Genomic DNA, 17452 nt, shown 5'->3' with positions numbered 1-17452 from the left:
CTGAATGGTATTGCCTAGGTTGTCTTCTAGGGTTTTTATGGTGTTAGGTCTTGTGTTTAAATCTTTAATCCATCTGGAGTTAATTTTTGTATAAGGTGTAAGGAATGGGTCCAGTTTCAGCTTCCTGCACATGGTTAGCCAGTTTTCCCAACACCATTTATTAAACAGGAAACCCTTTCCCCATTGCTTGTTTTTGTCTGGTTTGTCAAAGATCAGATGGTTGTAGGTGTGTGGCATTAATTTAGAGACATCTGTTCTGTTCCATTGGTCTATATCTCTGTTTTGGTACCAGTACCATGCTATTTTGATTACTGTAGCCTTATAGGATAGTTTGAAGTCTGTTAGCATGATGCCTCAAGTTTTGGTCTACCCTCTGCTTTTTAACTTCATGTTGTTTCTCTTTATTTTTATTTATTTATTTGTTTAAGATGGAGTCTCACACTGTCACCCAGGCTGGAGTGCAGTGGTATGAACTTGGCTCACTGAAACCTCCACATCCCAGGTTCAAGCAATTCTCCTGCCTCAGCCTCCTGAGTAACTGGGATTTCAGGCACCTGCCATCATGCCCTGCTAATTTTTTGTATTTTTTAATAGCGATGGGATTTCACTATGTTGTCCAGGCTGGTCTTAAACTCCTGACCTAATGATCCGCCTGTCTCAGCCTCCCAAAGTGCTGGGATTACAGACATGAGCCACTGTGCCCAGCTCTCTTTATGTCTTATTGTACTATGTCTTGAAATGTTGCAGTTATTACTTGGATTGGTTCATCATTTGGTCTTTCTATTTAAAATAAAAATAGTTTACACACCATATATTTTATAGTGTTCTTTGTTTTTCTGTGTGCTTACTATTATCAGTGAGTTTTGTATCTTCAAATAAGCTGCTTTTGCTCATGAACACTTTTTCTTTCAGACTGAGTAACTCTTTTTAGCATTTCTTATAGAATGGGTCTGGTGTTGATGAAATTCATCAGCTTTTGTTTGTTTAGGAAGGTCTTCATTTCTTCTTGAAGCTTAAAGGATGCTCTCACCAGATATACTATTCTAGGGTAAAACTTTTCCATCAGCACTTAAAATATGTCATGTCACTCCTTCTTTCCCTGTAAGGTTTCCACTGAAAAGTCTGCTACCAGATATATTGGAGCTCCATTGTATATTATTTGTTTCTTTTCTCTTGCTGCTTTTATTGTCCTTTCTCTATCCTTGAACTTTGTCAGTTGATTATTAAATTCCTTGAGGTAGTGTTTGGGTTGAACCTGCTTCATGTTCTATAACCTTTTTGTATTTGAATGTTGAAGTTGATTTCTCTTGGTTTGGGAAGTTCTCTGTTATTACCTTCTCGAATAAACTTTCTACCCATGTCTCTTTCTCTACCTCCACTTTAAGATCAGTGACTCTTAGATTTACCATTTTGAGCCTATTTTATAGATCTTGTAGGCATACTTTATTGTTTTTATTATTTTTTCTTTTGTCTCCTCTGACTGTGTATTTTCAAATAGGCTGTCTTCAAGTTCACTAATTCTGTCTTCTGCTTGATCAGTTCTGCTATTAAGTGACTCTGATGCATTCCTCAGTGTGTCAATTGCATTTCTAAACTCCAGAATTTGTGTTTGATTCTTTTTAATTATTTTAATCTCTGTTAAATTTATCTAGTAGAATTCTGAATTCCTTCTCTGTGCTATCTTGAATTTCTTTGAATTTCCTTAACACAGCCATTTTGAATTCTCTGGTTGAAAGGTCACATATCTCTGTTCCTCTAGGATTGGTCCCTGGTGCCTTATTTAGTTCATTTGGTGAGGTCATATTTTCCTGGATTGTGTTGATGCTTTTACATTGTTTGTCATTGAAAAGTTGGGTATTTATTGTAGTCTTTTTAGTCTGGGCTTGTTTGTGCCTGTCTTTCTTGAGGAGTCTTTCCAGATATTTGAAGGAATTTGGGCCTCAAACCCAATAATACTGTGGGTTTTGGAGACTAATAGAAGCTCTGCGTTGGTGGTCTTAGATAAGATCTGGAAGAATTCTTTGGATTAGTAGGCAGAGATTCTTGTTCTTTCCCCTTACTTTCTCTAAAACAAGCATAGTCTCTCTTTCTGTGATGAATCACCTGGGACTGAGGGTGTGGTGATACAAGTTCCCCTTTGGCCACCACCAGTGGGGCTGCTCTGGGTGAGACCTAAAGCCACTACTGCATTGGGTCTCACTCAAGGTCAGCTCTAAGCACTACCTGGCTCTCACCTATGTTCACTCAAGGCCCTGGGGTTTTACCATCAGAAGGTGGTGAAGCCAGCCACAGTTGTGTTCTTCCCTTCAGGGTGGTGAGTTCCCCCAGGCCCTGGGTGGGCCCACAGGTGCTATCTGACAGCCAAAGACTGGAGTCAAAAACCTTAGTAATTTGCCTGATGTTCTGTTCTACTGTGGCTAAGCTGGCACTTCAACCACAATAGAAAGTCTTTCCTGCTCTTCCCTCCTTTTCCCACAGGCAGAGGAGCCTCTTCCTGTGGCCACTAACACCAGCATCCCATGAGAGGTTCTGCCAGGTCACTGATGATGTTCAGTTAAAGCCCAGTGTCTCTTTGGTCAGGTTGTGGCATATGCTGCCAAGCCTGGGACTTACCTTCAGGGCAGTGGACTACCCTATGGCCCAAGGCAGGTCCAAAAATGTTGTCCAAGAGCCTAGGCTTGGACTCAGGGACCCAGAGGACCTACTTGTTGCTCTACCCCACTGTGGCCAAGCTGGTATCTAAGGTGCAAGACAAAGTTCCCTTTACTTTTTTCTCTGCTTTTCTCAAACAGAAGGAATCTTTGACCGTACCCACCACAGTTGGGAATGTGCTGGGTCACACCATAAGTCAGCATGTCTTAGGGCCCAAGACCTACAAACTCACTTGTTAATGCTGCTGGTTATTTAGTACCCAAGGGCTTCTTAGTCAGAAAGTGATAAGTGCTAACTACTGGGTCCTTCCCTTCAAGGCAGCAGGTTCACTTTTGGCCCAGGGTGTGCCTAGAAATGTCATCCATGAGCTAGGGCATGGAATACAAACTGTGCTTGTACCCTATGCTACTATGGCTGAGCTGATATCCATGATGCAAGACAAAGTCCTTTTACTCTCCCCAATCCTCTCCTTACACAGAAGGAAGGAGTCACTTTCATTGCTGTGAGGTGCGCAGCCTGGTTTTGGGGGAGGTGTGGTGCAAGCATTCCCTTAGTCACTCTGGCTTGTATCGCCGAAGGTCATATGCCACCCGAGTCCTCTGACTATAAGCCCAGCCCAACACTAGGAGTTACCTAGGAATTACAGTCCTCTTTTCCTAGACTGCCTTTCAAATTTATCCAGGATCCCAAGCACTTTGGCCTCTGTTGGCAAGGCTTCCTCAGAAACTCAAGTTCCAACCACTGAGATATGTGATTCCTCTCTGGGCAGGACAGCTCTAAATGCTCCCTCTGTGTGTGAGCATTGACTGAGCCCAGCACAGTTTTACTCTCCACTGTGAGAGGCAGCACTGGGTTTAATGTAAAGACTATTAGTTACCATATTCTCCATCGTTGGGCTAGGTCTGAGGACTGCCTGTGCAGAGTCCTATGATTTGAATTGTCTTTAGGTCTCTCAGCTGTGGATACCAGCACCTGCTCTGGTAGGGAAGGCTGGACAATAAAATGGTCTCCATGAGGGTCCTTAGTTTTGGCTGTTTAATGCTGTCTCCCAGGTCCAGCAGGAGCAATCCACTTCTTCACAGCAAAAGAAACTGTAAACAGAGTAAACAGACAATCTACAGAATGGGAGAAAATATTCACAGACTATGTATCCAAGTAAGGTTTAATATCCAGAATGTATAAGAGCCTTAAACAACTCAACAAGCAAAAGACAAATAACCCTATTGAAGAGTGGGCAAAAGGCATGGAGAGACACTTCTCAAAAGAAGACATATTAGCAGCTGACGAACATATGAAAAAATGCTCAATATCACTAATCACCACAGAAATTCAAATGAAACCCACAATGAAATACCATCTCACACCTGTCAGAGTGACCATTATTAAAAAATAATTTAAAAAAACCCAATAACACATACTGGCGAGTCTGCAGAGAAAGGGAGATACTTATACACTGTGGTGGGAATGTAAGTTGGTTCAGCCGCTGTGGAAAGCAGTGTGGAGATTTCTCAGGGAACTCAAAACTACCATTTGACCCAGCAATCCTGATGCTGGTTATATACCCAAAAGAAATAAATCATTTTATCAAAAAGACACATGCACTTGCATGTTCATTGCAGCATTATTTACAGTAGCAAAGATATGGAATCAATCTAAGTGTCCATCATCAGTGGATTGAATAAAGAAAATGTGGTACATATACACCATGGAATACTACACAGCCATAAAAAAATGAAATCATGTTCTTTGCAACAACATGGATATAGCTGAAGGCCATTATTCTAAGTGAACTAATGCGGGAAAAGAAAACCAAATACCACATGTTCTCCCTTATAAGTGGGAGCTAAACATTGGGTAATAATGGACAGAAATATGGCAATAATGGGCACTGAGAACTCCTGGAGGGTGAGTAAGGGGGCAAGGGTTGAAAAACCCCTGTTGGGTACTATGTTCACTACCTGGGTGATGGGATCATTTGTATTCCAAACCTCAGTATCACATGATATACCTATGTAACAAACCTGCATATGTACCCCTGAATCTGAAATAAAAGTTGAAATTATAAAAAATAAAATTGACAATGATTCCAAAATACCATCAAATATCCAATCAATGTTCATTTTGTTCTGATTTCCTATAACTATCCATTTTGATAGTATGTTTTGCTAATATCCTTCACAAGTGATTAATGAGGTATTTAAAAATATAATGAACATTAAAACAATTTTAGATTTGGGGGTATGTGTGCAGGTTTGTTATATTGGCATATTATGTAATACTGGAGTTTGGGCTTCTATTGAACTTGTTACCCAATCAGTGAACATAGTACCCCCAAATTTTTCTTTTTGACAATTTTAAATGGTTTTAAGACTTTGCATTTTCCACTTATAATGCAGTGTTTATAAAGTGCAATGTTATTTCCTTCCCTGTGCATATGTTCCATATTCAAGTACTGAGAATGCCTAGTAACTTACTATACCAGCTCAACTTTTAAAAACTGCCACAGAATTTGCTACAAATTTATGTCCTTCAGTGTTTTACATGTGTGGAACAGGGCTACATCTATACTTGGGTTGGCTTAATCAACCTCTTCAATAGTGGGCCCTGAGGAAGCACAACCAGAGGGAGGAGCTCTACCATCAGAGAATCCCCCAGGCATCCCTCCTGGCATGCCTCCTACACGCATCATCACCAAGCTGCACTCTGGTACAGCTTGGTGATTATGGAGTTGCAGACTTTCTCCAGCTCTTTCTGCTGATGTTCAAATTCTTTCTTCTTGGCAATCTGATTCTTATCGAGCCAGTTGATAATTTCATTACACTTGTCCAGAATCTTCTGCTTGTCCTCATCGTTAATCTTGCCTTGAAATTTCCCATCTTCGACAGTTGCTTTCATGTTGAATTCATAGGACTCAAGTGAATTCTTAGATGACACTTTGCCCCTCTGCTTCTCATCTTCCACATTGTTCTCAGCTTCCTGGACCATACATTCAATGTCTTCCTTGTTCAAATGGCCCTTGTCATTAGTAATAGTATCTTGTTCTCTTTTCCTGTACTTTTGTCCACACCAGAGACATTAATGCCAATGACATCAATGTCAAAAGTGACTTCAATCTGAGGAACACATTGGGGTACAGGAGGTATGCCTGTGAGTTCAAACTTGCCAAGCAGGTTGCTATCCTTCGTTATGGCACACTCACCTTCATAAACCTGAACAAGCACACCAGGCTGGTTGTCAGAATAGGTAGTGAAGGTCTGTATCTGCTTGGTTGGAATGGTAGTATTACACTTGATGAGGACAGTCATGACTCCAGCAGCAGTTTCAGCATAAGAGAAAGAGGAGTGACACCCAAGAGCAGCAAATCTTGAACATTTTCAGACTTGTCTTCAGACAGGATGGTGGTCTGGACAGCTGCACCATAAGCAACAGCTTCATCAGGGTTGATGCTCTTATTCAATTCTTTTCCATTGAAGAAGTCTTGGAGAAGCTTCTGAATCTTGGGGATATGAGTAGAACCACCAAATAGGACAATATCATGAATCTGTGACGTGTCTACTTTGGCATCTTGAAGGGCTTTCTCTATGGGGTCCAGGGTGCCATGGAACAGGTTAGCGTTCATTCAGTTCTTTAAATTGAGCACGGGTAATGGAAGTGTAGAAGTTGATTCCTTCATAGAGAGAATCGATCTCACTATGGTTCTGGTTGCTGGAAGAGAGAGTATGCTTAGCACATTGACAAGCAGTACAGAGAACAAGTATAGCTCTCTTGTTCTCCCTGATGTCCTTCTTATGCTTGTGCTTGAACTCAGCAATAAAATGGTTGACCATATGGTTGTCAAAACCTTCTCCACCCAAGTGGGTGTCTCTGGCTATAGATTTGATCTCAAAGATTCCGTTCTCAATAGTGAGGATTGACACATCAAAAGTGCCACCTTCCAGGTCAAAGGTCAGCATGTTTCTTTCTGCTACAAAATTCTTGTCTAAGCCATAAGGCAATAACAGCAGCAGTTGGCTCATTAATAATTCTAAGTACATTGAGACCAGTAATAGTTCCAGCATCTTTGGTAGCCTGACGCTGAGAGTCATTGAAGCAAGCTGGCACTGTGACCACAGCATTGGTAACAGTCTTCCCAAGGTAGGCTTCTGCAATTTCCTTCATCTTTGTCAGAACCATAGAGGATACCTCCTCTGGATAGAAGATTTTGGTCTCTCCCTTGTCTTCTGCTTGGACCTTGGGCCTGCCAGCATCATTCACCACCATGAAGCACCAATGCTTCATATCAGACTGGACAACAGCATCATCAAATCTGCGTCCAATCAGACATTTGGCATCAAAAATCATGTTGGTGGTGTTCATTACAACTGAGTCCTTTGTGGCATCACTGATCAATTGTTCACTGTCTATAAAGGCAACATAGCTTGGAGTGGTTCAGTTTCCCTGATCACTGGCAATTATCTACTTTTCCATGATGGAAAACACCTACAGAAGAGTAGGTGGTGCCAAGATCAATTCCAACTGCTGGTCCTTTCAACATGGTTGCTGGCATGTAGGCCTGGCTCCAACAATGAAGAAAGCCACAGGAACCCAGAGAACTGCAGGTGAGTTCAATGAGCCATAGTACCCAATAGTTTTTCAACACTTTTCTCCCTCCCTCCCTTTCCTCATCCTAATGTGAGCATTAACTGCTCTAAATTTCTTTCTCAGTATTGCTTTAGCTTCATCTCACAAAACTGATATGTCCTATTCTTATTTTATTCAGTGCAGTATTTTCTTTGATTTCCTTTGAGACTTCCTCTTTAACCCATGGCTTTTAAAAAAGTTAGTTGTTTAAGTGTCATGTATTTAGATATTTTCATTTTATCTTTCAGATATTGATTTCTAGTTTGATTCCATTATTGTCAGAAAACACACTGTATGATTTCAGTTCTTTTCAATATGTTGAAGTTTCTTTCTGGCCCAGGATATGGTCTGTATTTGTAAATCTTATGTTGCTCTTGAAAAAAAAAGTATATTCTGCTGTTGTTGAGGAAAGCATTGTATATATACTGATTCTATCCTGTTGGTTGATTGTGCTATTCATATCTTCTGTATTGCTAATATTATGTCTAGCATTTCTATGAGTTGCTGAGTGGGCAGTGTTGAAGTTCCCACTATAATTTTGGATTTGCCTATTTATTCTTTCAACTTTATCAGTTTTAGCTTCATGTATTTCAAAACTCTGTTATTTAGTGTTTACCCATTTAAGATTATTATGATTCCCTATTAGATTGATCCATTTATGTTTGTTATGTCCCTTTTTGTTTCTAGTAATTTTCTTTGCTCTTCTGTTGACTTGATTTGATATTAATGTAGCAATTTCTGTTTTTCTTGTTTTATTATCTATTGCATGATATATGTTTTTCTATTTTTATTTTTTACTTTCATCCTACTTTTGTTCTTTTACAATATTTTATTTATTTATTTTACATGTAGAGTCTTGCTTTGTTGCCCAGGCTGCTCTCAAACTCCTGGCCTCAAGTGATCACTCTCCCTCAGCCTCCTGAGTAGCTGGGACTATAAGGCGTGTGCCACCCATCTGGCTGAGTCATATTTTTTAAATGTCTCTGTCAATTTCTGTCTTTTGATTGGTGCACTTAGACACTTTACATTCAAACCTGTGCTCATTCCATCTTTCTATTCAATGCTCCAAATTTTTTACTTTTATTATTTGCTTCTTTTTGAAGAATTTTTAAAGCCATTCATGAAACGTAAGTCTCTTGGCAAAAAACTATTTTCATTATTCTTTGTCTGAAAATGTTTTTGTTTCCCTTTCACTCCTAAAGATTGATTTTACCAAACATATAATTTGTGGTTGATAGTTCCTTCTTTCTTCTTCAGTACTTGAAAAATGTTGTGCCACTTCCCTCAGGTCTCCATGATTTTAGATCAGAAATTGATACTCATTCAAATTCAAATAAGTAATGTGTCATTTTCCACTGAGTGCTTTCAATTTTTTTATTTTACTTTTCAGAAGCATAATTATGATGTGTTTCGGTATGGATTTATTTGTGTTTATACTACTTGGGTTTTATTGAACTTTTTGAATCTTTAAGTTTGTGTCTTTTGCCAAAATTTAAAAATTTTAGCATCATATCTTTGGCTCTACTTTGTTTTCTTCTCCCTCTGGGACACTGATGATATAAATGTTGCATCTATTTTATTGTCTCACAGGCTCTTTAGTCTCTTTCATTTTTATTAGTCTTCATTTTCTTTTTTTCATTTCTTAAGTACATTTCCCTCTAAACACTGCTTTAGCTGTGTCCCAGGGATTCTGGTAGGTTGTGTTGTTGTTCTCACTGGTTTCAAAGAACTTCTTTATTTCTGCCTTAATTTTGTTATTTACCCAGTAGTCATTCAGGAGCAGGTTTTTCAGTTTTCATGTAGTTGTGTGGTTTTGAGGGAGTTTCTTAATCCTGAGTTCTAATTTGATTGCACTGTGGTCTGAGAGATTGTTTGTTATGATTTCTGTTATTTTGCATTTGCTGAGGAGTATTTTACTTCCAATTATGTGGTAATAAGTTAGATGTGGTGCTGAGAAGAATGTATATTCTGTTGATTTGGGGGTCAGAGTTCTGTATGTATCTTAGGTCCCCTTGGTCTAGAGCTGAGTTCAAATCCTGAATATCGTTGTTAATTTTCTGTCCTGTTAAGGTGTCTAATATTGACAGTGAGGTGTTAAACTCTCCCACTATTATTGTATGGGAGTCCAAGTTTCTTTGTAGGTCTCTAAGAACTAGTTTTATGAATCTGGATGCTTCTGTAATGGGTGCATATAGATTTAGGATAGTTAGCTCTTCTAGTTGCTTTGATCCCTTTACCGTTATGTAATGCCCTTCTTTGTCTTTTTTGATCTTTGTTGTTTTAAAGTCTGTTTTTCAGAGACTAGGATTGCAACCTCTGCTTTTTTTTGCTTTCCATTTGCTTGTTAAATATTCCTTCATTTCTTTATTTTGAGCCTATGTGTGTCTTTGCATTTGAGTGGGTCTCCTGAATACAGTGCACTGATGGGTCTTGACTTTTTATTCAATTTGCCAGTCTGTATATTTTAATTGGGACATTTAGCCCATTTACATTTAAGGTTAATATTGTGACATGTGAATTTGATTCTGTTATTATGATGCTAGCTGGTTGTTTTGCCCCTTAGTTGATGCAGTTTCTTCATAGTGTCAATGGTCTTTACAATTTGGTATGTTTTTGTAGTGGCCGGTGCTGGTTTTTCCTTGCCATATTTAGTGCTTCCTTCAGGAGCTCTTGTAAGGCAGGCCTGGTGGTGACAAAATCCCTCAGCATTTTGTTGTCTGTAAAGGATTTTATTTCTCCTTCACTTATGAGGCTTAATATAACTGGATATGAAAGTCTGCATTGCAAATTCTTTTCTTTAAGAATGTTGAATATTAGCCCCTTCTCTTTTCTGGCTTGTAGGGTTTCTGCAGAGAGATACCCTGTTAGTCTAATAGGCCTCCCTTTATGGGTAACCCAACCTTTCTCTCTGGCTGTCCTTAACATTTTTTTGTTCGTGTCAACCTTGGCGAATCTGATGATTATGTGTCTTGGGGTTACTCTTCTCGAGGAGTATCTTTGTGGTGTTCTCTGTATTTCTTGAATTTGAATGGAATGTTGGCCTGTCTTGCTGGGTTGGGGAAGTTCTCCTGGATAATATCCTGAAGAGTGTTTTCCAACTTGGTTCCATTCTCCCCATCACTTTCAGGCATACCGATCAAACATATTTTTTGTCTTACTCACATAGTCCCATATTTTTTGGAGGCTTTGCTCATTCCTCTTCATTCTTTTTTCTCTAATTTTGTCTTCGTGCTTTATTTGATTAAGTTGATCTTCAGTCTCTGATATCCTTTCTTCTGCTTGATCAATTCGGCTATTGATGCTTGTGTATGCTTTATGAAGTTCTCATGCTGTGTGTTTCAGCTCCATCAGGTCATTTATATTCTTCTCTAAACTGGTTATTCTGGTTAGCAATTCCTCTAACCTTTTTTCAAGGTTCTTAACTTCCTTGCATTGGGTTAGAAGATGCTCCTTTAGCTCAGAGGAGTTTGAAATTACCCACCTTCTGAGGCCTATTTCTGTCAATTTGTCACTCATTCTCCATCCAGTTTTGTTCCCTTGGTGACAAGGAGTTGTGATCCTTTGGAGGAGAAGCAGCATTCTAGTTTTTGGAATTCTCAGCCTTTTCGTGCTGTTTTTTTTTTTACCAGCGCAAAGTAAATCTTCGTGGATTTAACTACCTTTGGTCTTTTATGTTGGTGACCTTCAGATGGGGTTTTTGTGTGGATATTCTTTTTGTTGATGTTGATGCTATTCCTTTCTCTTTGTTAGTTTTCCTTCTAACAATTGGCCCCTCTGCTGCAGGTCTGCTGGAGTTTGCTGGAGGTCCACTCCAGACCCTGTTTGGCTGGGTATCACCAGTGGAGGCTGTAGGACAGCAAAGATTGTTGCCAGCTGCTTCTTCTGGAAGCTACATCCCAGAGGGGCACTTGCCAGATGCCAGCCAGAGCTCTCCTGTATGAGGTGTCTGTTGATCCCTGCTGGGCAGTGTCTCCCAGTTCAGGGACCCACTTGAGGAGGCAGTCTGTCCCTTAGCAGAAGTCGAGTGCTGTGCTGGGAGATCCACTCTTTTCTTCAGAGCCAGCAGACAGGAACATTTAAGTCTGCTGAAGCTGTGCCCACAGCTGCCCCTTCCCCCAGGTGCTATGTCCTGGGGAGATGGGAGTTTTTTTATAAGTCCCTGACTAAAGTTGCTGACTTTCTTTCAGAGATGCCCTGCCAAGAGAGGTGGTATCTAGAGAGGCAGTCTGGCTACAGAGGCTTTGAGGAGCTGTGGTGGGCTCCACCCAGTTCGAAATTCCTGGTGGCTTTGCTTACACTGTGAGGGGAAAACTGCCTACTTAAGCTTCAGTAATGGCAAATGCCTCTCCCTTAACAAGCCTGAGCATCCAGATCAACTTCAGACTTCTGTGCTGGCATAAAGAATTTCAAGCCAGTGGATCTTAGCTTGCTGGGCTCCATGGGGATGGGACCCGCTGAGTTAGACCATGTGGCTCCTTGGCTTCAGCCCCCTTTCCCCATGCAACAGAGGGAGTAGCTTGCTTCTTTAGTGCCCCGCTACTCAAACCTCTAGGGGAGCTTGCAGATAGGCAGGCTGTGGGGCTTTGACCACATGGCAGTGTCTAGGGGTGAATGTTTACAGCTCCTGAAGCCCCAGTGGGGGTGTGTTACACTATTCTCTTCCAGTTTTCCTGTCTGTAGGCAGCTTGTGTTTATCAGCTCAACCTCTGCCTTATCTCAGTGACAGAGGGCTTTCTGTATCCCAGGTTCTTGCCTTGGTGTACTGGAAAAAATTGGATCACATGTGGGCTTGGAGAATGAGTGAAAGGTTTTATTGAATGGTGGAAGCTCTCCTCTGACCACCCCTGCCAGTTGATGGCATGCTGTTGTCTGCTGGTGTGTTCTTCTGCCAGTGTGTTCCTCTAAATGTCCACCTGCTTGTGTCTCTGCCTGCTAGGGTCTCAGGGTTTTCATAGGCACAGGATGAGGTTGTGGCAGGGTAGGGTGGTCTTGAAATGCAACATTTGGGCACAAAAACAGAAATGCCTGTCATTACCAAGGTCCATGGGCACAGGCCCGGGGATGGAGACCTAGCCAGGGACCCTGCCCTTCTTTTCTTAGAACTTCTTTGCCCCACTCCTGTACCAGGTTTATTCCATGAGAATCCCATTTGCCTTCAAGTTAAAGTTTTTGGCAGGGATGATTGTTGGGTTGCTGATCCCTCCTTTTACACCTGTCAATCCAGGGCTGCATACAAGGCTGTGGTAGAACAGGTTTAGGAAGCTGCTGGCAGTGGCAGTGTGTGGGCTGAAGTTTCTATGGAGCCAGATCAATTTAAGAAGAGTTTACTCTGAGTTACCAGCATGTGCTTGGGGGGAGACAATAAAATCGTTTGAGCAGAAGGAAGCCAAAGTAACAGGTCTGGATGGACTAGATTATCTGTCCAGCTGAGGGAGTGATTTAGAGTTGAAATGGTTGAGGGTCAGTGGATGAAAAAAATAAGAGTGAGGAAAAAGGTACAGAGTGAGTGAGGGTGGGAAGTTGTGAACACTGAGCATGTGGCAGGTTGTGGTAGGGGCAGCTTGTGAAAGTTCTATACAGAGTGGAGACCTGTCTTTTGCTGGTAAGAGAGCAGTTAGAGTGTTTCTGGGAATTGACTGTTGATGTGTGTTACCATTAAGATGGAGTTTGCTGCTAGATTGATTTCTGATTCTGCTTGCCTTACCTCTATATTGTCTATATTTGGTCAAAACAGAGCCTCTAAAATGGCTTATTCAGATGTCACAATATGCTTTATTTTGGTAAACATGACCCCAATGAAGAACTATCGAAGCAGGTGTCAAGTGAATAAAACTGAGAAATAACACTACATTCAAATAAAAATGTGGAATAATTTTGGAAAAAGGAGTAATATTGGAAAAAGCTAAATATCCTTTCAGCTTTCTTCCAAGATGGCTTGGGTTTTCAGTTTATTTCTCTACTATTTTTCTACCTATGAATTTTGGTGTAATGTTTAGATTTAAAGCATGATAAGGTAACATATAAACTCATTCATTTGCCCTCTTTGTATTAACTTATAAGGAGAGAAGGAAGCAGTCTAACATTGAACACTTGTTATGCGCCAGGAAATTTATTTACACTATCCCCTTAAATTCTCACAATAACCTATGAAATAAGAAGCATATTTTTTGCTACAGATGGGGAAATTGATACTCTGTTTGCTAAAATAGGTTCTATGGCTTGTCCAAAGTCACACAGCTTCTAAGTAAGGTAGCCGTACTTCAAACCCAGATCTTTCTGATTGCAAAACCCTTGTGGTTGGCTACTATGTTGGCACTTACCTCATAGAGTGGTTGTTAGGATTAAGGGAAACTAAGTAAAACAGAGCATGTAAGGTACTTAACAGAGCAGTATACAGAAAGAGCTCAATAAAGGGTAACTGCTATCACTGTCACCACCATCACCACCAATATCCTGCCTTTCAAGTAGTAGAGGTTGACTGGAATACAGGATATGTGATTAACTGACAGCAGAGTCTGGGAATAATAAAGATATTTCTAATCAGCAGAGCTTCTTTGCTCATCTGTCAGAGCCCTTTCTCGAGTTCTTTGTGTCCTTACTGTCTTCATCCTTATAACATTGTGAAGTTGATATTTTTGCTCTTCCCACATTGTTGATGAGTAGATTGAGCCACAAACACATGAGGTAACTTACTCAAAGTCACAACTAGGAAATGGCAGAACTAAGATCCAGCTTTATCTGACTCTGAAACCCATTCTTTTAAAACTCCACCCTTCTTTCCTTCTGTAATTGTATGACCAGATTACTGAGGTTCTTTTGTGCCTCACCCATATATTGCACCATAGATGTAATATCCACCATGCACTAAACCGTCATTTATGTGGATCCATCCATAGTTCCCACTACGGTGAGTTTTGATTGTGACTGAAAATTTCCAAGGACTATAATAACTTTTTTTCTAACTGATTTGTTCATTTTTAAATAAAGTGATACAATCTACTGGCAGGAACTCGAGATTATTAAATGCTCTGATTAAATCTGTCAACCACCAGTCTGATCTCTGTGGCTGCAACATGGGATAAAAAGACGGTTCAGAATTTAATGTGGACACAGCTCTCAAATGCACTCTCAGGGTTAAAGAGGCCACTTCAAAATATGGTCTTGAGAAATTTCCAAATTGAAGTTTTATGATCAAGGTAACTCAGAGTCTTGAATAGTGAGGCCTATTAAGAGGAAGCAATTATAATTGGAGAAACAGTTACAGTCAACTCATAAAGAGTTTTTGAATAAAAAGAGTTGGTAACTGTAGTTACTTTAATTCACAATGCCTATGGAATGAGAGTGGTCGTTAAATGCACAAAGAATACTAAAATAAATAAGGTACCCTGTATTATGGAGGTTAAGAAGAAAATGGTATTGGAACAACTGAGCTATTAGGAAAAAATGGTGTTAGACTTGTCCTCCCAGATTTGGCTCAGTCATCCACAAAATAAATAAACACTCATGCTGCAATATACCTGGGAAATAATAATGGCTGTCAAATGGTTAGCAAGACAAGCCAGTATACTCAGAAAATAAAAGCCCAAAGAACAAGCCTGTGTAGAGCTGGGCAAGAGAAACTCATGCAAAGAATGATGTCTAGGGCATTTGCTGGCAGAATTTAATCTCATCTCTTTTACTTTTCTCTGGGGCTTGCCTAGTTTGGGGAAAGAAAGACTCCAGCATTCTCCCTGTTGATGTTCTCTAAAACATTCTTCACTTCTCCAAGAGAAGCAGGCACAAGAAGTGATGGATGGGTGTCTTAGAAATGATTGTGCTGATTTTTAGAGATGAGCTTATGTTACAGGAGCAAAACAGTAGATCATAGAATTGTTCCATTCCCATACATCAGAGTCTGCACGGAGACTACCTTATTTTCCTCTGTGCAATAAACTACTGAACAGTCTCTGTTCAGGGAAAGCCGTGACTGTCAGTCTCTGCCTTCTCCAGGATCCAACCTGTATACTTACCCCAACCAGCTCTGAGGCAGAGAGGATATTAAGATGTCTCATCCGTACCATCAGGGAAGGCTTGGATCTCCTTTTATTCCCAGGGCCTATATTCATTAGGACTGAGGTGAACCACCCCAGCTAGGCCATATGATTAGAATTTTGCCTTATTTTCTTCCACCTGCCTATCAATTTTCCTCTAAACTCTCTTCTACCAGTCTATAGCCTCCTTTACCCATAATTTGCTTGAGGCCTGGAGCCAGCTGTCATAATCTCAGCTGCTCATAGTTTTCAATTCTGAAATGTTAAGGAGAGTTGCTGCCTTGGCCTGTGGAAATTGGCCCCATGGCCCTTTGGCTAAATATTGGGAACAATTGACCACTCTGTTCAGGGGCCAGACCTCTGTGTGTTCAGAGCCTTCTTCTCCATCCCACTGGTTCACTGCAGAGGTGTGAGTGTGCTTCCTGCCTGAACTTGAATTGCTAATGGACCACTGGGCATGGATGGTTACTTGACTATCTCTGTGATGTGTTGGAGGCATTTTACTATAATGGAAAGAGCAGGAAAAGAGTAATTTTAAAAATTACAGTTAGAAGCTGTCTTTTTCTTCAAAGATCTTTTTTTGTGAGTTGGAACAGCTTCTCTTTTACATGTTTAGTGACAAGTCTGGAAATTGTAGGTATATTAGTGAACTTAAGAGTGACTGTTGGGGCAGAAGACCTGGGTTCAAGTTGGAGCTCTGTCATTTATTGTGTGGGACCTTGAATAAGATGCATCTCCTTTCTGGACCCTAGTTTATTCATCCATAAAAATGGTAGTGATTATGGCCTTATACCTCCTGATAGTGGTGGGAGGATTAAATAAAAGAATGAGTGTGAAAATGTTTTGTGAACTCTTCTTCATCTCATGGAGGAGAATCTTGTGAGCCTATTTGTGTGGGTGTGGGTGTGTGCATGTGCATGTATGCATGCATGTACATGTGCCTGTGTGTTGGTGTATGTATATGTATATATATATATACACACATATACACACACACAGACACACACACACATATATATATGATATTTTATGACTAGAATGTTAGGAGCGATTTCTCACATGTTCACATATAAAGTCATGCATCAGGGCATCAGGAGGATATCTGCTGACCAATAGTCTGCCCACCAGCTGGTTGATACTTAGGAAACAAATAGTGGAGTTTCAGTTCTTGGATTAAGGTATGGCTCTGCAACTTAGTGCATTGAAACTCAAAGATTATGGATTTGATTACACTCGAAGTTTGAAGAGGCTGCATGGAGTCATGAACAGAGAGAGCATGGGCTTTAGATTTAGACAATGTGGGTTCAAATCTTAGCTCAGCCACTTAGTGGTGATGTGACCTTGGGCAAATGGATCAGTCTCTTTGAGTCTTTGTTATATCCTATTAACACTACCCTCACACTATTTTCAGTGGTTGCACTAGCAAATACAATACATATATAGTAGCAAATATAATATATATAAAATGTATGTATATTATATATATAATTGTAGCAAATACAATATATGTGTGTGTGTTTGTGTGTGTGTATATATATATAGCTAAACTTTACTAGATTGTTTAGAATGAATGTTGTATCATTTTATGTAAAATGTAGAAACCTTTAAATCCTATAGGTCCCTTTAACCCCTACTGTCATGCTTTATGTTTAATTATCATATGTACTACATCTACCTACATGGAAAACCACACAACATAATGCTATGCTTTTTCTTCAAACAATAACGTATATTTTAAAGAATTTAAGAACTAAATCATTTTTAGTGATTTTCATTAAAAATTCAAAGCCTCTCTCTGATACTATTTCCCTTCAGTCTAAAGAACACAGTACTGTGTTTTCCTAGTTTTTCTTTTTCTGAAACTGTGTTTCACCTTCATTCCTGAAGGATGTTTTTATTATATGTAGAATTCTGGGTGAACTGTTTTTTTTTTTCTTCCATAAAGCCTCCAGTAGATCAACTCTCCCACTGCTAACTTCACTCTGGACAAAATACTAAGATAACTACATGAGAATACTGAGGGAAAAAGTACAGATGGGCAAACTGTGAAGGAGAACTGAAACTTGAAATAATGGGCATGGGCATGACTTTTGTGCTATTTTTGTTTTTGTGACTTTGACCTGAGAGCAGGCATCAGTTGTTCAGTGAGA

At 40.0% G+C, this 17452-nt stretch overlaps 1 pseudogene; it reads right to left on the bottom strand.

Moving 5' to 3' along the window:
- Positions 1-5222: 5222 nt before the first annotated feature.
- LOC100398120 (heat shock cognate 71 kDa protein-like) lies at positions 5223-7186 on the bottom strand (annotated as a pseudogene).
- Between the last annotated feature and the right edge of the window lie 10266 nt (positions 7187-17452).

The sequence above is a fragment of the Callithrix jacchus genome, chromosome X (genome assembly GCF_049354715.1).
Source record: "Callithrix jacchus isolate 240 chromosome X, calJac240_pri, whole genome shotgun sequence".
In the NCBI taxonomy this organism is placed as follows: domain Eukaryota; kingdom Metazoa; phylum Chordata; class Mammalia; order Primates; family Cebidae; genus Callithrix; species Callithrix jacchus.
Note: the sequence above shows the minus strand (reverse complement) of the source record. Positions and strands in the feature narration are given on the sequence as shown.